The sequence below is a fragment of the Castor canadensis genome, chromosome 7 (assembly GCF_047511655.1).
Source record: "Castor canadensis chromosome 7, mCasCan1.hap1v2, whole genome shotgun sequence".
NCBI lineage: Eukaryota > Metazoa > Chordata > Mammalia > Rodentia > Castoridae > Castor > Castor canadensis.
The window spans coordinates 121,506,444-121,528,217 of NC_133392.1; the positions used below are offsets into that span (position 1 = coordinate 121,506,444).

Here is a 21,774-nt window from a genome sequence, read left to right on the forward strand (position 1 = left end):
GTAGATGTTGTAGCCCTTGCCCAAAGATTCTGAGAAGCCTATCATTTTAAAGCTTGGACTGTTTCTGTTGGTTTTCTCTCCCAGAAATAGTGTAAGTAGAATGTAGTACGAACCTTTTAACAAGCAATTCAACAGTACACATTAGGAATCTTTTAAGTTTCTACACTACTTGATGTAGAAGTCCCATATCTGAGAGTATTCTTCAAAGAAATAACCTTAAACTGTTTTATGTATTTATACAAAAGCATTGCTTACAATAGCAAAAGATTAGGAGTAACTTCAGTGTCCAATCATAAGGGATCAATTAAGCAAACTCTAGTTTTAGTGCTAAAACTATACTACACCCATAAAGGTTTTTTTTTTTTTCCTGGTTTTGGGATTTGAATTCAGGGCCTTTTGTTAGGTAGGCATTCTACCACTTGAGCCAAACCCTCGGCCATAAAGAATTCTTAGTACGCAGAAAAATTCTTATGATAAAACATTAAAAAATTATAGACTAATTATGACCTCAACTATGGTAAAATGCATTTTTATAAAAGACTGGATGGAAATATACCAGAAAGTTGTTTAGATTGGTGATCTTAAAATAGTGAAATTATGACTGTTGTCATTATCATTTTCCTCTTTATATTTTCTATATTTTCTATAAAGGGCATGTAATACTTTTATAATTCTAAACAAAAAGTGTAGTTTTAAAAAATCAGGATAGCTGAACATGGTGGCCTATGTGTGCAATTGTTGGAGGCTGGAGCAGGAAGATGGTGAGTTTGAGGCCAGACAGGGCTAAACAAAAACAAAACAAACTTAGGGAACTATAAGTATGCCAACATAAAAGTCATCTAGTTGAAAATAATTTTACTAAAGTTTTAGAAGTTATAAAAAAAAGTACTAAAGGAAATTTAAAAATTGTTAAAAAAAAAACCAGTAAAATATAACTTAACCTCTGAAAAAAACAGGTGGTTTTGAAGGCTGTATAACATCTTGAGAAATATGTATGATTTAAAGTTAAATGGACTGGAGGTGTGGTTCAAGTGGTAGAACACTTGCTTTTCAAGCACAAAGCTATGAATTCAAACTCCAGTCCGACCACAAAAAACGTTAAAAGAGGCCACAAGCCAGCATTGGTGGCTCACACCTATAATTCTAGCTACTTGGGAGGCAGAGATCAGGAGGATTTCAGTTTGAGGCCAGCATGGGCAAATAGTTTCAGAAATCCTATCTCCAAAATAACCTTGGCAAAATAGAATGGAGGTGCGGCTCAAGTGGTAAGGCACCTACCTGCCTAGCAACTATGAGGCCCTGAGTTCAACAGACAATACCGCCAACATACAGAAAAAGCTTCCATAATAACTATTACATTGGTAATACATGTTTAATCTGCCCCTTTCTCTATTCTTACTGGTTCTGTTTATTTCAAGCTTTCATAATCTCCTACAACAATCCCATATTTTTTTCTCTGTTTTCAGTTTTGATTACTTTATTTATTTATTTTTCGGTACTAGGGTTTAGACTCAGGGCCTCGAACATGCTAGGTACATACTTTACCTTGAGCCACACCCCCAGCTCCTTTTTGAAATTGGATCTCATGTTTTTGCCCTGGCCAGCCTAGATCATTATCCTCCTACATGCTGCTGGGATCACAGGGATGTACCACCATGCCCAACTTACTGAATTTTTTTTTTTTTTGGTAGTTCTGGGGTTTGAACTCAGGGCTTCAGGCTTGCTAGGCAGGCACTCTACTACTTGGGCCACTCTACCAACCTAACTTATTGATTGAGATTAGGGTCTCATTAATTTTTCCCTGGAATGGACTTGACTCTTAATACTCCTGATCTTTGCTTCCCAAATAGCTGGGATTACAGGCATGAACCACCTGTTCGTGGCCTTCCTTTTCCACACATTGTTGATTAATCTTTTTTAATATTCAGATATGACTGCATCATTTTCTTGGGTAAAACCCTCTAAGGGCCTGCTTTCAGGTTAAACCAAAGTGTTTATCAAGGAATTGCAGGTCTCATGAGCTTGCTCTGCTGATCTCTCCAATCACCTCCTATCCCCTGCCCTCCAGTAATACAAGGTACTTGCAGATTCCTGAAATATGCCCTGCCCTTTTTTCCACTGCATTCTGAGTGTTCTTCCTTTACTCTGCCTGGCCAACTCTGCTCTACTTCAAGGTCCAAATGTCTTTTATTATGCAAACTTTTGTTGATCATTCCTTCCCTAAGAAACTCACTTTCTTCTAGGCAAAATTAATTATCCTATCTTTTTGTCCTCATAATCCTTTACACATATCTTTATTATGGCAATTATTGTGTGGTATTTTTATCTGTTTATATTCAAAAAAGTTTCTTGAGGGAAGAAAGCTCCACAGTTCCAGAACTAATTAGAATGCCTGACATTTTCCTCTATTTTTTATCGTGGTAAAAATACATATAATATAAAATTTTCTGTCTTAACCATCTTAGAGTGCACAGTTCAGTAGTGTTAAATACACTCATAATGCTGTGCATTTACCCCACCTTCCAACTCATCTTTCTCATCTTGGGAAAATTGGAATTCTATGCCCACTAAATAATAACTCCCCATTCCCATCTTCCTCTAGCTCCTGGCCTTTTACTTTGTGACTTTATGATTTTGACTACTCTAACTATTTTACATAGTACTTGGGTTTTTTTTGTGACTGGTTTATTTCATTTAGTGTAACATCTTAGGGGTTCATCCATATTGTACAATTTCCTTCCACTGGCTAAAAAGCATTCCATTGTATGAGGCTATGATGTTACACTTTGCTCATCCATTCATTACTTGTTGGTGCTTAGGTTACTTCCACATTTTAGCTAATGTGAATAATGCTGTTATAAACATGGGTGCACAAATATCTCTTTGAGACCCTCCTTTTGTTTGTTTGTTTGTATATATCCAGAAGTAAAGTTGTTGGATTATACTCTTATTATTTTTTTTCTATACTGGGGATTGAACCCAGGCTTTGAGCATGCTAGGCAGGTGCTCTGCCACTTGAGCTATGCCTCTGTCTGTATCCTTACTGTTTTGAAGAATTGCAATGCTATTTTCTACAGTGACTGTATCATGTTATAGTCCCCCAACAGTGTCTAAGGGTTCCAGTTTCTCCATATTCCAACCAAAGCTTGTTATTTCTGTTTTTTTTTAAAGTAGATAAACAAATGAGATGATATCTCAGTGTACTTCTGATTTGCACTTCCCTAATAACTAGTGGTATTTAATATTTTTTCATATGTTTAATTGGTCATTTGTATATCTTCTTTGGAGAAATGACTGTTCAAATCTTATACACATTTTGAACTGGATTGTTGTTTTTCTTGTTGTTGAGTTTTAGGAGTTCTATATATTCTGATCATTTGTCCCTTATCATATATGCAATTTGGAAATACTTTCTTCCTTTCTGTTGGTTGTCTTTTTATTCTGTTGATAGTGGAATTTGAACTCAGGGTCTCACCTTTGCTAGGCAAGTGCTCTCCTTTGAGCCATACCTCCAGCCCTTTTTGATTTAGTTATTTTTCAGATAGGGTTTCATGTTTTGGCCCTGGGCCAGCCTAGTATGGCAATCCTACTTCTGCCTCCTGAATAGCTGGGATTACAGATATGTATCACCCCACCAATTTATTGGTTAATTTTTTGACCAGGCTGACCTTGACCTGTGATCCAATCTCTGCCTCCAGACATGCACACCACACCTGGCCTGATAGTATTTTTTGATTAATAAAATTTTAAAATTTTTACACAATTCATCTCTTTTTGTTGTTGTGGACTGTGACTTTGGTGTCATATCCAAGAAACCATTGCCAAATCCAATGTTGTAAAGGTCCTTCCCTTTTTGTTTTTTTTAAAAAAGATGTGCCTGCCTAGCAAAGGTGAGCTTCTGAGTTCAAACCCCAGTACTGCCAAAAAAAAAAAAAAAAAAAAAAAAAAAAAGAGTTTTATAGTCTTAGATCTTACATTTAAATTATGGACATATTTTGACTTAATTTTTGAATATGGTCGAAGGTCAGCGTCCAGTTTCATTCTTTTGATTGTTGGTATCCAGTTTTCCCAGCACCATTTACTGAAAAGACTATCTCTTCCCACTGTATGGTCTTCGCATCCTTGTTGATGATCATTTGGCCATATATGCAAGGGTTTATTTCTGGACAGAGGGCATGAAATTTTATAGGACACAAAAATGAATCAGAGTACAGATTGTCCTAACACATTAGAATTGGTTATGGGGCCAGGCGCTGGTGGCTCATGCCTATAATCCTAGCTACTCAGGAGGCAGAGATTAGGAGGATTGAAGTTCTAAGCCAGCTGGGGCAAATAGTTTTCGAGACCCTATCTTGAAAAAACCCATCACAAAAAAGTACTGGTGGAGTAGCTCAAGGTGTAGGCCCTGAGTTCAAATTCTAGTACCACCAAAAAGAAAAATAATTGGTTATGGAATGATTGGTAGAATGGAGTTGGATTTCATTTTTTAGAGAAAAACAAGGTAAAATAGTTTGTTTCAGAATCATAGACTTGGAACCCTTTCCTATCATAGTTTGTCTCATTTTTATATATGAAGAAAAGACTTGTGGTGTTTCTGAGGCTGGAAATGCCAACAAATACATACATACATATATATATATTTTTTTTTTCGGGGGGGTAGTACTGGGGTTTGAACTCAGGCTTACATGCTTCCAAGGCAGGCACTCTATTGCTTGAGCCACACCTCTAGCCTGAAATATTTGAGAATGAATGAGCTCTCTAAAGCTACAAATGTTTGAACAGAAGTTTAATGACCACTTGTAAGTTTTGCTGTTGAAGACAGGTCAGGTCATCTGTCTTCATTGTTACAAATGTTCCCAAACTGCTAATTAACTTCGGGATAAAGCCTTGTTTTTAAATTTTTATTTTATTTTATTTTTTTTTTGTTTTTAAATGCCTGTGCAACCCTTATGATGTGGTCCTAGGCTACCTTTACAGTGTCATCCTCTGCCATGTTCTTGATCTAACAGTATAAACTCTAATGTCCTTTCTAAAAGCTTCTTATTCACTTAAAAAAAAAATGCCACTTTAGGAAAACAGACTTTCTCATGCTGCAAGGAAGTAAGCTAAAAGGGTGTGGTTATAGTTAAAATTCCGTACATAGAATCCTCAGGACAGATTAAGTTGAATCAATTTGTAACAAGTACACACATGTGCTAGTTTGAGTCTAAGGGCACATGAAATCCAAACTGGGGCAGATGAGAAGAAACTCAATTTTAAGAACAGGATCTTTGTTGTTTTTCTTGAATGTTTATTATGAAAGAGGCATTTTTACAGATTTTATGTTGTTTAAGAGTGCAAATGGAGAAATAGATCCTTTACACTATCTTTGAGGTAAGCACACATATATCTTAGCTTTTTTTTCTTCCTGTGTTGGGCATCAAACCCAGGGCCTTAGACAAACAGGCAAGTGCTCTACCACTGAACTATACTCTGAGTCTGGAACCTTGGTTTTGTCTTGGTCTTTATAAAAATTACAGAATTTAAAATTTTGACAATATCTTCTGTGTCACAGATAACTTAAAGGGTGTCAGTAAGCAATTTTGGGGTACTTTCTATGTTTCAGCATTATGTTGTGTACTCAGACTATGAAGATGAAGATGCGTGGTTAGGACCACATCAATGGGGGTGATGTGTTCTTTTTGATGGGTGGTCACCATCGGCCTGAGTCTGTAGTCTCTCTACTTGAAGAAATCAAGTATATTGGAAAGAACAAGGCTCAAAAACTTTTATCAGATCAGATTATATCTCTCCTTTACAAATGTTCAGTGCTTCCCCAGTAACTATATTGTTTTTTTTTTTTTTCAAATGGCAAACATTTCCCTTTATAATCAACCAGCAGATCTACTTAGTTTGAACAGAATTTTCTCTTAGGTACCTTTATTGTTTTGAGATAATTTTCTCACCATGTTGCCTTTTCATTCAGTATTATTTTATGTTTAGTAAATTTTTGCTATGGTCTGAATTTGGTTTGTCCCTCAACTGCCCATGCATTAGGTACTTGTTCCCAGTGAGGTGATTTTGGGATCTGATGGAACCTTTAAGAGGTGGGACCTGGCAAAAGGTTATTAAGTCATTGGGGGCCCTGCCTTTAGTAGTGATGAAGGTTGTTCTTCAGAGAGACTTGTTATAAAAGCTGAGCCTGGCTCCACCCAGTTTTCTGCTTCCTGATTGGAGATGTGACCCCTTGCTCCTACACACCCTCCTGCCATGATGTGACACCATCTGCTGACTTTGCCAAAGACACAAACAGTGCCCCCCCTCCCATTTTGAACTTTGAGCCTGAAAAACTGTGAACTAAGTAAACTTTTTTGCTCTGCTGGAGATCGAACTCAGGCCTTGTGCCTGATGACTGAGCTATAATCTCCAGCCCTTCATAAATGAGCTACCTCAGGTATTTCAGTGAAATAATACAAAGCCGAACAATGCAGGTTTGCTATCACCTATAAAGACAATGAGAATATGAATATTGATTCACTAGGCAATTATATTCCTCATTAGGTAGTATGAAGTAAGATTTTTTTTTTTGTAGGATTGGAGTTTGAACTCAGGTCTTCATGCTTGCAAAGCAGGTGCTCTACCATTTGAGCCAAACCTCAAACCCCTGAAATAAGATTTTTGCTGCAAGTAATTTTCACTTGTTAGGATGAAACTGAGTTTCCAGAACTTGTAGACTGGAAGGCTAAATTTGAAAACTACAAACATGAAATCATACATGAAAATATTGGATATAAGTCCTCAGAGTAAATACTCTGTAAAATTACAGAGCAATCAGACATTTATAATTTTTTTGCTCAGTGTAATGTGACTAAAACAGTTCAATGAAAAGAACACAGAGCTGGTATTCTAGTCCTGGCTGTGACTTATGACCCTGGATACTAGTTGAGCCCCAAATTTCCTCATTCTTCATGTCAGGATACTTGTGTTACTTGTGATGATAAACACAAGATTATAGTTGTTAAAATTTTCAACTCAACAAGTATGTAGGTATTTTAAGTAATGCAAACATAGGTATTTGTGTTCAAGTTTATAATCTATTGGGGTCAGACTGGTAAAGGGAGTATGTTGGGATTTGGAGATAGGAGGGATAACATTCAGTGGAATGTGTGCGTGAGTGATCAGGAAGAATAAAGGAGATAAGCCCTGAGCTGGGTCTTGAGATTAGGGAAGGTGGTAGAAGAATGTTACCTGGAAGGAATAAAGGCAGAGAGACATTGGGACTCTGCATCTGGTCCCAGCTTTCTTTTTCACACTCGTTATTTTGCTGTCCTTTGAATCACAAATATGTGTTTGACACATAACAGGTAAGGCTTGAAGGTCTAGTGTCTACCTCTTTCACGGAAAACCTCATCTATGTGGAATTCACCACACTCAAATTTTTTTCTGCCTAATCCTTTATTTATATGAACTGTTGCTTTTATTATAGCTCGATAGAAACTCTTTGCTCAATGGTGAACTTTTGAAAACAGCAGTCTATGATTTGTCTTTGTATCCCTAGGTACTGACCTCAATGCTTTGCTTTTATTAAGTAATCAGGAAATGTTTATTCAATTGAACTTGGTCCAAGGACACTGGTATCAGTAACTATGGAGAAGGGGATGTTGGTATCATCTTAACGTGTCTAAAGGCTCTAGTTTTTTTGTTTTTCGAACTGGCATTGAACCCAGGGCCTAGTACATGCTAGGCAATTGCTCTATCACTGACCTACATCCCTAGCCCATGTTTTCTTTTTTTTTTTTTTTGAGGCAGGATCTTGCTACATAGTCCAGGCTGGTCTTAAGCTCATCATTCCCCTGCTTTCACCAGCCTCTCTGAGTGCTGGGATTACAGGCCAGTACTAGGTTTTCACCTGTGTTTCTAACATTATCTATTTGAAGCAGGGATGCACTTTAAAAACTTACAGAAGAAACTCAGAGAGTATATTTGCTCAGTTATCTAGCTGATGTCCTACCAGAAGGTATCTTTTGACTTGAAATCCAGTACTTTAAGTCACTACATCTGGGCCTTATGATAGTATTACACAGGGAGAAAAAGCAGTAACGCTCAGAGCCTGTTTTCTTATTTGTAAATGTAATAGTATCTTACCAATTTTTTTGGCCGTACTGGGGATTGAACCTAGGACCTCTCGCCTGCATGCTCCTTTACCAGTTGAGCTGGTCCCAGCCCAATACTATCTACACCACAAGATTATTGTGAGGATTTTTAACTCCCTGGATTCAGATGGACATAAGAGGTATTCAGTTCTGGGGTGCAGAGTGACGTAGATGAAGTACACAAAAAAAAAGTCCATCTTTCTTATCAGTTCCAGCCTGTGAGTCATAAGAAATTTTACAAGGCATTATCTTAAGGTTTAGCATCTTCCCTTCACCCCCACATCCACGGTTGTCATATCCTTTTCCTGCGAAGGGTGTATTCAACTCAAGGATCGCCCTTGTGCTATTTGCCCAGCTTCTGAGCTCAGAGGTTGGTCGAGTAATAGGAAGCTAGGGTCTTAAAACTTTAAGTGTTCTCCGATCGTGACTTTAAATACGAGGAACCTAGTACGTTAAAGGGGGGAGGGGCAATGGATGGTCATCGATCTTACACCCGCCTGAAACTAAATGAATTCTAAAATCTCTTTCCAAGGTTTCTCTGTTCAGTTTCGTAGTTCCTCAATTGTCCGCCACTCGCTGTGTGGTAGCCATGGGTCGGGGCGGTGGGGGCGGTCCGGCTAGCTCCCCGCTGGTGCTCAGAGGGTCAGCGGAGACCAGACGGGGTGGGGGGCAGAACGGGGCACCAGGGATACAGGCCCGAGGATGCACGTCCAAGGCCGGGCTTCCTCCCCCGGGAAACAGATGTGCGAGCGAGGGGCCGAGGCGGCTTGTGTGAGGAGGTGCTTTTCCCGCCTGGGGGGGCTTCGGAAGAGTCGTCCGCGAGCCTGCAGTGCACAGCGGCGCCCTGGCGGGCTGCGGGACCTCGCGACCCCCTTTTGGGGGGCCCCGCCCCCGCCCCTCCCCTCCCCTCCCCGCGAGCCCGGGTAACTTCGCCCCTCGCGCTCCGCTAGGGGTCCGCCCCCACCTCGCGAGCTGACGAGCGTCCGGGCGCTGAGTGTCCCTCAGCGTGGGTGTGAGTGCGCCGTCTTCGGTCCTCCCACCTCGGCCCCCTCCCCATTGTTTCCTCGCGGTCACCATAAGCCCCTCCCCGCGAGGGTTCACCCCTCCCCCACCTCGGGTTAACGGGTGGCCGGGGGACCCCAGAAGCAAGGGAGAGGACGCCCCTCAACCTTTTCGTCAAGCGTCTCCGCTCGCAGGTCTCCGAGCCTGTCTTCTACCCTCGGAGCCAGGACCCCCCGTTACGGGGCTCTTCTCTCCCTCCCCCACACCACCTTCCCGGATCCCCCTCTTCCTCGGCCCCCTCCCCTCAGCGGGTCCTCCTCTTTCTCTCCCTCTCCCTCCCCTCCTCCCCCTCCCCATCCCTTCCCCCCCACAATGCAGTTCGCGGCGCGGCGGACATGGCGGTGGAGTCCTGAGCTCGTCGTGTCCCGGCCTGCAGCGGCGGCGACGGCGACGGCAGCGGGAGGCGGAGGGAGAGCGGGAGCCACTGAGATGAGGAGGCGCCGCGCGCGCCTGTAGCTCGCGGGCCTCGCAGGTACGGAGGTCCGGGCCGCCGCTTCGCGCCGTGCCGTACCGTGCCGCTTGGCGCGGGGTTCCGAGCGAGGGGGTGTGCTCGGGAAGGCCGAGCGGCCCCCCGCTTCCCCCCTCAGGTGCCGCGCCGCGCAGGTGTCGCGGCCTGGCTCGAGCGCGCTTCCGCTGTCCCCGCGGGGCCCAACACTTCTTTCTTTGAGGGAACGGGCTTCGGGTGTCCCAGGGGAAGCCTGAGAGAAGGGAGGTGGGGACGGCGGCCTGTGCTGCCGGAGGATGGGCATTGGGGCTGTTGGAAGGCCGAAACTCCACAGAGAGAGCAAGTGAGAGAACTAGAGAGAGAGAGAGAGGGGCAGGCTGGGGCGCCCGGGCCGAAACCTGTTGTGGACACGCTAGGCGGATTGTAAGTTAACGGGATTGTTTGTGCATTCGCTCGGGTCCGGGATGATTCCCGGTCGCGTGCTTTTGGAGGTGTACGGAGCCCATGTGGACGTCCACACGGTACACGCTGCGCTCCGGCTCGCCCTTGCAGAGCGGTGTCTAGATTCCACCCGCCTTCCCCCTCCCCGCCCCCCGGGCGATCGGCGGCTCTGCGCGCGTTTGACGTGGGTGACTGTGAGATTCGTATTTGTAAACAGACGGCGCTCCCCCAGTGTGTCGCACGCCCCCGCCGGAGGCTCGGATCCCCTCCGTGTCAGGATTACAAAGAATGCGACGTTTAAGACCTGAAAGAAGCAAGTTCGCGCGATTCTTAGTTGCACCTGAATGGGATCAAGTAGTTATTTTAACAACGTTGATGAAACATTTGTTAGGAGAATATCCAGTCTAAATTAGGTGATTTAAATTTTTTTTTTAACCATCTGTGAGATCTTAGTTTCGGTTATACCATGTTTCTTCATTTTGGTAGAATTCTGATACGAAAGTAATTCATTAGCCATTTGACATTCTGCTCTCTTGTAATCTCTTCAGTGACCAGAAATGCAGTTCCAATTGTGTATGGTTGGTATGCATTTAGTAATCAGCTCCAGCAGATCAGATTCCCTTTTTATTTCCAGAGATCCTACGCCCTCCCCAATCTTGTAGCAGCAAAATGTAATACTTGGTGAAACAAAACATATCCTCTTTCTGTTTTAAAAGTAGTAAGAACTATTAGCTAATAAAATCGGAAAATCCCAGTGGGAGCTGATAAGTTAGAGAAAATCCCATACCTAGGTATTAAATTGTGGTTTAAAAAGAATTGTGTGTATGCTGAAATTTTCTTTACTAGGAATTCATGTATGTCTTAGAAATTTGCTTCACACTGCATCCTACTACTGATTAATCACAACTTGTAAAATTGTGAAAGAGTGTTTTATTTAGAAAGCTGTGCTTAAAGATAACTAATGAACTCAGTGTCTAGTTTGCTATAATGCTTTTGTAAGCAAATTACAAAGAGTGCTTCTTAAAAACCATGTACTTTGGGGACGATAAGAATTTTAGTTGTTTTATGTTTTAAAAAGTTATAAACAAAAAAATTACTTAAACTCTTAAAATTTCCTGCTCTTTGCAGTTTTTCATTTGGCTAGTGTGAAAAAAAAAAATCTCTTGAAATAATCCAGAAGTGGAGGTGAAAGTTAATGACAGATAATATTTAAAGTCTAACAAACCAGAATAGAAAGTTAAGGTCTTCATTGTCCTGGGCCAAGTTCTTAGTAATACAGGTGAATTAACAAAATATCATCTTCATAGGTTATTTCACTTTTGTAAATCAAAAATAACACCTAGATTTACATTTGGTTTTGGTTAATTTAAGTAGGACAGTACAGTGTATGTTTTTATTTTAGACTTTAAAATCAATTCATAATTGTTTTGATTAACAAAATTACTTAAAGAGGACTTTTATTAGTTCTCAGTGTAGACTCATTTTAGTATTTTTGCAATACTGGGGTTTGAACTCAGGGCTTTGGGCTTTTGAGGCATTCTACCACTTGAGCCATGCCTCCAGCCCCAGATTCATTTTAGTAAGAGTAATTAGAGAACTTTTTGACCTCAGTTAACCTTGATATATATAATAGTAAGTATCACTAATTACATTAATGTCATCTGAGGGTGGAAAAAAATCATTTGAATTTGTTGTCTGTGGAAAGTTTTTTGTTTCAGAGGAACAAAACATCCAAGATTTCCATGTAAATGCTGTGTCTGTAATTTTTGTTTATTCCCCTCCCATAACAGAGATGCGTTTCTTTCTAAAGTAAATTGCAAATGTTCGAATCATAAAATAATGTTAAATAATTAAACTGGAGTCATTGCTGCACATAAGAAGTATGTTCTAAGAAACAAAAACCAAAACAATTCTAGAAAGATCTAAATAAAACAAGCAAGGGAAAATGGCACTACAGTTAAAACCAGGATATGTGAATTTTTTTTTTTTGGTGGTGGTACTGGGGTATGAACTCAAGGCAGACACTGTACTACACTTGAGCCACTTGGACAGCCCATTTTTGTGTTGGGTATGTTTGAGCTAGAATCTCTAAAATAGTTTGGGGTGGCTTCGAACCAAGATCCTCCTGATGTCTGTCTCCTGAGTAGGTAGGATTATAGGCATGAGCCACCTAGGTCTGGCTGGAATGTGTGGATTTTTAAAAATTAATTTTAGAGGAATTGGGGTTGTTTACATAGTATTAAATAGTTTTATTTCTAGAGTCCTAGACAACTGCAAAATGTCCCCAAGAGTTTCTTATAGTTCCCCCGCAAAGAAGGAAAGGTATATAAATGCAAAGATTAACAATTCAAAAATGTCTTCTTAAACAAGAGGTTTAATTTGTGTAGTATGTTACGGTTTTCAAATTGTTTTCGTTATCGCATTTTCTCATTTTATGTCCGTAATTATCTGTGTGATGGAGGAAAAAGAAGGGAACTAATATTTATTAGAGTACCTGTTTACCTGTTTTGTTTTAGGTGCTGTACCAGGCATGTTTATGCATTTTTTTTTCACTTGCTCAATGTAAAAACCTTATGAAACCTGTTTATAGATGAGGAATCTGTGGCTCACAGAGGTTGAGTAAATTGTTGATGATCATGGAGTTAGATTTCAAAGCAGATCCTTCTTCCTTATGTATTTGCCATGTTGCTTCTCTGATGACTATTTTCTCAACTTTGTAGAAAGGGAAACTGCCTAAAATTGCTTATTTACTCATTCATTTAGTCACTCCCACTCACTTCATCAACATTTCCATTTGGGGTTTTTTTTTTTTTGCAGTATTGGGGTTTGAACTCAGGGCCTACACCTTGAGCCATTCCATCAGCCTTTTTTTTGATGGGCATTTTCGAAATAGGGTCTTTCAGACTGTTTGCTTGGGCTGACTTCAAACTGCGATCCTCCTGATCTCAGCTTTCTGAGTAGCTAGGATTACAGGTGTCAGCCACTGGCACCCAGCTCCATTTGGCCTTTTTATACTAGATACCTTGAATGTTTATCTTGTAACTGAGATTACCACATGAGATAATGTTTGAGCAGTGATTATAACTGTTTTCTGACTTCTAGTATGTCTTTCTCTTCCCCAGTAGATTCTAGCCCTGTTTGCAATGAATAGTTAAGCCTTCTTTTCCATATCACTCTCTCCCTTTATCAAGTTTTTTTTTTTGAAGATCTTGTGATCCATATATTACTGTTTTAAGAATTTTTAATTTCTTAGAAGAGTCTTTTGAGATAAAAATACCTCTGGGAGAATCACTTGTTAGAGCCTCTCAGGAATTTTTCTCCCTCTGTTTGCTTGGATTAATTGAACATTTTCTAGTTTAGGATTAGAAAGCAATAGATTAGGGCATTGGGAAGTGTGGACTGGAAACAGGGAAAAGCAGTCAAACAAGCCTAGTGTTCACCAGTAAATATGAGCAAAGTCCTACTCTATACAAAACAGCCTGTACTTTCAAAAATAAATAGGAAGGGGTTGGGGGTGTAGCCTAGTGGTGGAACACTTGTTTAGCATGTGTGAGGTCCTGGATTCAGTCCCCAGTAGGGGGAGATACAGATATAAAGAAAAAGAATATATGTGTGTATATATATTACATATATAAATAAAAATATATACTATACATAGAATATATGTAAAGAAAAAGAAAAATGGTATGTTTGTTAACTATACAAGCCTGGTCATTTAAAACTGGTATTTGATTTACAATGATAAGAGATATTTACTGTTTATAGCAGAGTCAGGATTTGAACTCAGGCTGCCTAAGTCTAGAACCACCTCTTCACCTGTATACCACCTTATGCCTCAAGCTTAGGGTGTCAAATTATATTATTCAGAGAGTGTTAATTCTATATAGTCCCATAGTTTGTCAAAAATCTTTTTCTACTACAAAGAAGTATGAATTATGCAGCATATGTAAACCTAATTGCATTTTGTCAGTATGTTAGCCACTGTAGTTTAAATACTTTAATTATTAAAATTGATCAGTCATTAAATACTCATGAGGTGCTAGGTCATATTAGGGTAGGCTAGTGGTATTCAAAATATGTTTGGGAATATCTTGGAGTCAAATTATTTTTATAGTAATATTGACACTACAGTATTTTCCTTTCCCTTCTCTCATCTGAAATGTGCTGTGATATTTATGACACGTGAAAACGTTGCTTTGGTGATTAATGAATGTGTATTCTTTCTTTTCCCCTTTTGCTTTGAGGTATAATTTATAGTACCATATAATTCACCTTTTAAAAATATACAATTTGGGCTGGCAGTGTGGCTCAAGTGATAGTGTCTGCCTAACAAACACAAGGTCCCAACTTCAGACCCTAGTACAGCAAACAAACAAACAAACAATCCCCCCCCAAAAAAAATTTAGTGGGTTTTAGTATTATATTTAGTATTTTTATTTAATATTGTAGTTAGTATTTAGTATTTTTAGTACAAGATTGTATCACCATTACTTCCATTTAATTCAAGAATATTTTCATTATTCTAGAAAGAAACCCTATACCCATTAATATTTACTTGTCATTCCCAACTTTCCTAGGCTTTTGGCAACCTCTAAACTACTGTCTTTAGAAATTTACCTGTTCTGGAATTAACACCCTCTATATGCTACATTTTGAACACCCTAAGCTTGAGGCATGACATGAAATATTGGTGAAGAGCTATGATTGTAGACTCAGGCAGCCTGAATTCAAATCCTGGCTCTTCAAATTCCCACCTCTTAAAAGTTTTTATCCCCTCCCAGTTACACCTGGTTGGGGGAACTAATAAGCCTTTAACACTTGGATCTTTGGAGAGACATTTAAGATCCAAACTGTAGCATTCTACAAGCTCATGTTCATCTCACAATGTACAGTGTATTCTTCTAGTCCATCACCAAGAGTTCCCAGAGTCTTAGCTATTTCAGCATTGCTGAAAAGTCCAAGTTCAGGCCTGGGGGGTGTAGTTCAGTACTAGAGTAATTGCCTAACATATGCAAGGCTCTGGGTTTGATTCCTAGCACTACTGGAGGTAAAAATGTCCCAAAGTCTCCTGTGAGACTCAAGGCAAACCTGTAGGAAATCAGAAAAAAAGTTATATACTTCCAAGATATAATGGCACAGGGTAAATATTCTTATTTCAACAGGGAGGAATAGGAAAAGTAGCAAGAAGGGATGAGTACCAAAGCAAGATCAAAATCTGTCAGGGCAGACATTAGATCCTAAAACACCATGTCTGGCATTCTGAACATGTACTGCCTAACCTCTCAGACTTTCCTTTAAAATCTTGGAAGGCTCCATGATTCCATAATTCTTGCATTCTGTATGCCTGCAAAATCAATTTCATGTGGATAGTGCCAAAGTCTGCTCTAGTTTGATCTATACCCTGGCCTCCTTGAACCACCATGTGAATAGTCTCTAAGTGCCTTGCTGGTCTGGACATGAACCACTCAAGGAAACAAATCTTTGAGTAAGTAGGGCACTCAGGGATTTTATTTTCAAAAGGTTGTCCTGGAAATTCAAACAAATTTGCATTTCTATACCTTTGAGCCTAGATATGAAGTGGTTAGGATATGAAATGTCTCTGCCAAAAAGTTCATGTATTGACGACTTGATCCCTAGCTGGTGGTACTGTTGAGATGATTGGATAGGGAGGGTTCCAGTTTCATCAATAGGTTAATCTATTGATGAGTTCATATTGAATGGGCTGTTAGGTAGGGCCTGGTTGGAGGAAGTAGGTCATTGGAGGTGTGTCTTTGAAGGGTATCTCTTGTCCTGCTCCTTCCTGTCTCTGTCTGCCTGAGTGCACATCTTCCTGTTCTGCTCCCTGGACACCATGAGATGAGCTCTGCTCTATTATGTCCTCTACACCATGATGCTCTGCCTCACCATAGCCTCAGTGATGGACTGACACCTTTGAGACTGTGAGCCCAAATAAATCTTTCCTCCTTTAAACTGTTCTTCTCAGGGGTTTGTCACAATGACAAAAGGCTGACTGACACAAGTAGTAATCTCCAGCAATTGCACTGTCCTTGCTTTACCTTTAAATGTGTTCCTTTTGTAGCCAAACTACAAGTTTTCCAAATCTTTCTGCTTTGTTTTCTCTTTGCTTGTAGTTCTCACTGTTAATTTGGCTAGAAGTAGCCAGTAATACCCAGGCCACTGCCTGAGTGCTTTTGCTGCTTTGAAATTTTCTCTACCACATTGGCTTAACACAGAGTCTGAAGGCATGAACAAAAATCAGCCCCCAATTTTTGCCACCATATAACAAGGGTGCCCTCTAACTCAGTTGCCAATAAAGTCCTCATTTCTATCAGTATAACTGTTATTGTTCACATTTCTATCAGCATTCTGGTGTTTTGAGCCCACACCAGAATTGCCTAACTGTTAATCTCCACTTATAATACCCTAGATTTTCTCTAGCTTGATTCTTCAAACTTTTCCAGAGTACTCCTGCAAGACAGTTGCAAAAGCTCTTCCATATCATCTCAGATATAGCAAACAACCCTTCCACTTTTTAGTACCGATTTTCTGTATTGATCAGCTTTCCATTGAACCACTGCTATCAAGTCCTCTGAATGGCTTGCTATGAGGAAATGAATCCTTGAGTGAGTAGGGCACGTTGGGTTGTCATTATTGTAAGAAGTACCTAAGATAATCAGATTATAAATAGAAAAGGTTTATTTTGGCTCAGTTTTGGATGGGCCCTGTTGCTTTTGGGTCCACCATGGTAGTAGTATGTTGCAAAAGTGCTTATTCATGTCCAGAAGTTGAAAAGAAAAAGACAAAGTGGCTGGGGTCCCACTGTCCCCTTCAAGGGCATGCCTCCAGTGACTGGAAGACTTTCTATTAGGTCCCATCTCTTAAAAATTCCCACCAACTCCCAATAGTGCCATTAACACATGGGCCTTTGGGGGACATTTAAGGTACAAACTATAGCATATGGTAATCCTATTTTTAATTTTTCGAGGAACCCCCATAGTGTTTTCCACAATGGCTCTATCATTTGTCTATTCCCACCAACAATACACAATGTGATACTATATCTGTTTGGTTTTTGACCTCAATTTCTGGCTTATAACTCCCTCCTTAAGGGAAGGCCATCAAAACTACAGTTTCTCTTCTTCAAGGTGGAAGCTCTGACCTTCTGTTACCTTTCAGTCTTAGAGCTGACAAATAAAGAAATTGACCCACCCTTGCCAGATAATAGGTCATAAGACTTCCCTCACTCCAGATGGGAGCCTGCCTCATACCTTGGAGGAAGGAATGCTAAAAAAACCTGAGCAGACAGGCCTTGTTGGATTTCTGTACCAGTCTGTTAACAATCATACCAACACAATGAAGTCTTCATAAAGACCCCCAAAACACAGGATTCATAGGCTTCCAGATAGCTGAACATGTGAAGGTGCCTGAAGGGTGACATACTCAGAGAGGGTACAGAAGCTCTGTGCCTCTTTTTCATACCTCACCCTGTGCATCTCTTCATTTATATGTTTTATTATAAATTGATTAAGTAAGTGTTTCTCTGAGTTCTGTGAGTCAGTCCGACAAATTTATCAAACTCAAGGAGAGGGTTGTAGGTATCCTGATGTATGGTTGGTTGGTCAGAGGCATAGATGAAAACAATGGTGGTTGTAACTGGCATCCAAAGCATGGAGCCAGGATAGTCTTGGGGACTGAGCCCTCAAAATGTGAGAGCTGACATGATCTCTAGGTAAATAATGTTACAATTTGACTGAATTAGAGGATACTAAACTGGCGTATGCTGCATAATTGTTTATTTTCTGGTGGGGAGAAATTCCCATACATCTTGTGTCGTAAGTATTCTGTGTTGATTGTGGTGTATAAGTACAGGAAAAACACTTTATTTCTCTAAGTCACAACCAGGGTTCCAGTTTTTCCACATAACCAGTACTTGTTATTTTATGTTTGTGTTTCCAGCTATCCTAAGGGCTGTGTTTCTCATAGTTTTGATTTGCATTTATCTAATGATTAGAGTTGGTGAAGATATTTTCATGTGCTTTTTGGCCGTTTGTGTATCTTCTTTGCAGAAATACCTGTTTCAATTCTTTTCCCACTTTTGAATTCGGTTGTTTTTTTGATGTTGAGCTTAAGAAGTTATGTGTTCTGGATATTAATCCCCTTATCAAACATATAATTTAGCAATATTTTTTCTCATTCTATGGATTACTTTTTACTTTGCTGATAGTGTCTTCATGAACAAAAGTTTGAAATTTTCATGCAGTCTTGTTTGTATATTTTTTCTTCTGTTGTCTGTGCATTTGCTGTCAAATTCAAGAAATCATTGCTAAGCGCAGTGTCATAATTTTCCCTTTTATTTTCTTCTACAAGGTTTTACAGTTTTAGATCTTACATTTATGTAATTAATTTGTTTTGAGTTAATTTTTGTGTGTGGTGGTAGGATATGGTGAAATTGTTTTTTCTTTTTTTCTTGCATATGAGTATCTGGTTTTCCCAACACCAGTTATTTTATTTATTTATTTATTTATTTATTTATTTTTTTTGCAATCAACAAGGCAGAGTTTATTGAGCTGGCAAGCCAGGGTCAAGCTCCCACACAGACGCACAGGTCTGATTGGGCAGACAAGACCCCGAGCCTCTTTAGGGAAGATCTTTTTTTTTTTTTTTTTTTTTTCATTTTTCTTTTATTATTCATATGTGCATACAAGGCTTGGTTCATTTCTCCCCCCTGCCCCCACCCCCTCCCTTACCACCCACTCCACCCCCTCCCGCTCCCCCCCTCAATACCCCGCAGAAACTATTTTGCCCTTATCTCTAATTTTGTTGTAGAGAGAGTATAAGCAATAATAGGAAGGAACAAGGGGTTTTGCTGGTTGAGATAAGGATAGCTATACAGGGCATTGACTCACATTGATTTCCTGTGCGTGGGTGTTACCTTCTAGGTTAATTCTTTTTGATCTAACCTTTTCTCTAGTTCCTGGTCCCCTTTTCCTATTGGCCTCAGTTGCTTTAAGGTATCTGCTTTAGTTTCTCTGCATTAAGGGCAACAAATGCTAGCTAGTTTTTTAGGTGTCTTACCTATCCTCACCCCTCCCTTGTGTGCTTTCGCTTTTATCATGTGCTCATAGTCCAATCCCCTTGTTGTGTTTGCCCTTGATCTAATGTCCACATATGAGGGAGAACATACGATTTTTGGTCTTTTGAGCCAGGCTAACCTCACTCAGAATGATGTTCTCCAATTCCATCCATTTACCAGCGAATGATAACATTTCGTTCTTCTTCATGGCTGCATAAAATTCCATTGTGTATAGATACCACATTTTCTTAATCCATTCGTCAGTGCTGGGGCATCTTGGCTGTTTCCATAACTTGGCTATTGTGAATAGTGCCGCAATAAACATGGATGTGCAGGTGCCACTGGAGTAACAGTCTTTTGGGTATATCCCCAAGAGTGGTATTGCTGGATCAAATGGTAGATCGATGTCCAGCTTTTTAAGTAGCCTCCAAATTTTTTTCCAGAGTGGTTGTACTAGTCTACATTCCCACCAACAGTGTAAGAGGGTTCCTTTTTCCCCGCATCCTCGCCAACACCTGTTGTTGGTGGTGTTGCTGATGATGGCTATTCTAACAGGGGTGAGGTGGAATCTTAGTGTGGTTTTAATTTGCATTTCCTTTATTGCTAGAGATGGTGAGCATTTTTTCATGTGTTTTCTGGCCATTTGAATTTCTTCTTTTGAGAAAGTTCTGTTTAGTTCACATGCCCATTTCTTTATTGGTTCATTAGTTTTGGGAGAATTTAGTTTTTTAAGTTCCCTGTATATTCTGGTTATCAGTCCTTTGTCTGATGTATAATTGGCAAATATTTTCTCCCACTCTGTGGGTGTTCTCTTCAGTTTAGAGACCATTTCTTTTGATGAACAGAAGCTTTTTAGTTTTATGAGGTCCCATTTATCTATGCTATCTCTTAGTTGCTGTGCTGCTGGGGTTTCATTGAGAAAGTTCTTACCTATACCTACTAACTCCAGAGTATTTCCTACTCTTTCTTGTGTCAACTTAAGAGTTTGGGGTCTGATATTAAGATCCTTGATCCATTTTGAGTTAATCTTGGTATAGGGTGATATACATGGATCTAGTTTCAGTTTTTTGCAGACTGCTAACCAGTTTTCCCAGCAGTTTTTATTGAAGAGGCTGCTATTTCTCCATCGTATATTTTTAGCTCCTTTGTCAAAGATAAGTTGCTCATAGTTGTGTGGCTTCATATCTGGATCCTCTATTCTGTTCCACTGGTCTTCATGTCTGTTTTTGTGCCAGTACCATGCTGTTTTTATTATTATTGCTTTGTAATATAGTTTGAAGTCAGGTATTGTGATACCTCCTGCATTGTTCTTTTGACTGAGTATTGCCTTGGCTATTCGTGGCCTCTTGTGTTTCCATATAAATTTAACAGTAGATTTTTCAATCTCTTTGATGAATGTCATTGGAATTTTGATGGGAATTGCATTAAACATGTAGATTACTTTTGGGAGTATAGACATTTTTACTATGTTGATTCTACCAATCCATGAGCATGGGAGATCTCTCCACTTTCTATAGTCTTCCTCAATCTCTTTCTTCAGAAGTGTATAGTTTTCCTTGTAGAGGTCTTTCACATCTTTTGTTAGGTTTACACCTAGGTATTTGATTTTTTTTGAGGCTATTGTAAATGGAATTGTTTTCATACATTCTTTTTCCGTTTGCTCATTGTTAGTGTATAGAAATGCTAATGATTTTTCTATGTTGATTTTATATCCTGCTACCTTGCTATAGCTATTGATGATGTCTAGAAGCTTCTGAGTAGAGTTTTTTGGGTCTTTAAGGTATAGGATCATGTCGTCTGCAAATAGGGATATTTTGACAGTTTCTTTACCTATTTGTATTCCTTTTATTCCTTCTTCTTGCCTAATTGCTCTGGCTAGGAATTCCAGTACTATGTTGAATAGGAGTGGAGATAGTGGGCATCCTTGTCTGGTTCCTGATTTTAGAGGGAATGGTTTTAATTTTTCTCCGTTAAGTATAATGCTGGCTGTAGGTTTGTCATATATAGCTTTTATAATGTTGAGGAACTTTCCTTCTATTCCTCGTTTTCTTAGAGCTTTTATCATGAAATGATGTTGGATCTTATCAAAGGCTTTTTCTGCATCTATTGAGATGATCAAGTGGTTTTTGTCTTTGCTTCTGTTAATGTGGTTTATTACGTTTATTGATTTTCGTATCCAACACCAGTTATTGAAAAGACTATTCTTTTCCTCATTGAATGGCTTTGGCAATCTTGACAAGAAATCATTTGACCAGGGCTACACATGGAGGTACAGGTCTGTAATCCTGGTTACACACATAGGAGGATCACAGTCAATCTGAGGCAGGGCTGGGCCTGGTGTTACACCATGACTTAAAAAAAACAAAAGGCAAGCTGGGAGCCAGTGGCTCACACCTATAATCCTAGCTACTCAGGAGGCAGAGATCAGGAGGATCGTGGTTTGAAGCCAGCCTATGCAAATAGTTTGAGAGACCCTATCTCAAAAAAAAACCTATCACAAAAGAGGGCTGGTGGAGTGGGAGTGGCTCATTGTATAGGTCCTGACTTCAAACCCCAGTACCACGAAAACCAACCATACAAACAAACAAACAAACAAAAACTTTTGACTATAAATGCAAGGA

At 39.8% G+C, this 21,774-nt stretch overlaps 1 protein-coding gene across 8 annotated transcripts in view; it reads left to right on the forward strand.

Annotated features, from left to right (window-relative positions):
- The first annotated feature begins 9,525 nt into the window (after window positions 1–9,525).
- The window catches only part of Tut4 (terminal uridylyl transferase 4), a 102,479-nt gene continuing 90,230 nt past the window's right edge, over window positions 9,526–21,774 (forward strand). For all 8 annotated transcript variants that reach the window (XM_074080120.1, XM_074080117.1, XM_074080122.1 and 5 more), the window contains exon 1: window positions 9,526–9,666. The gene's annotated coding sequence lies outside the window, so the exon portion shown is untranslated. The remainder of the gene's footprint in view (window positions 9,667–21,774) is intronic.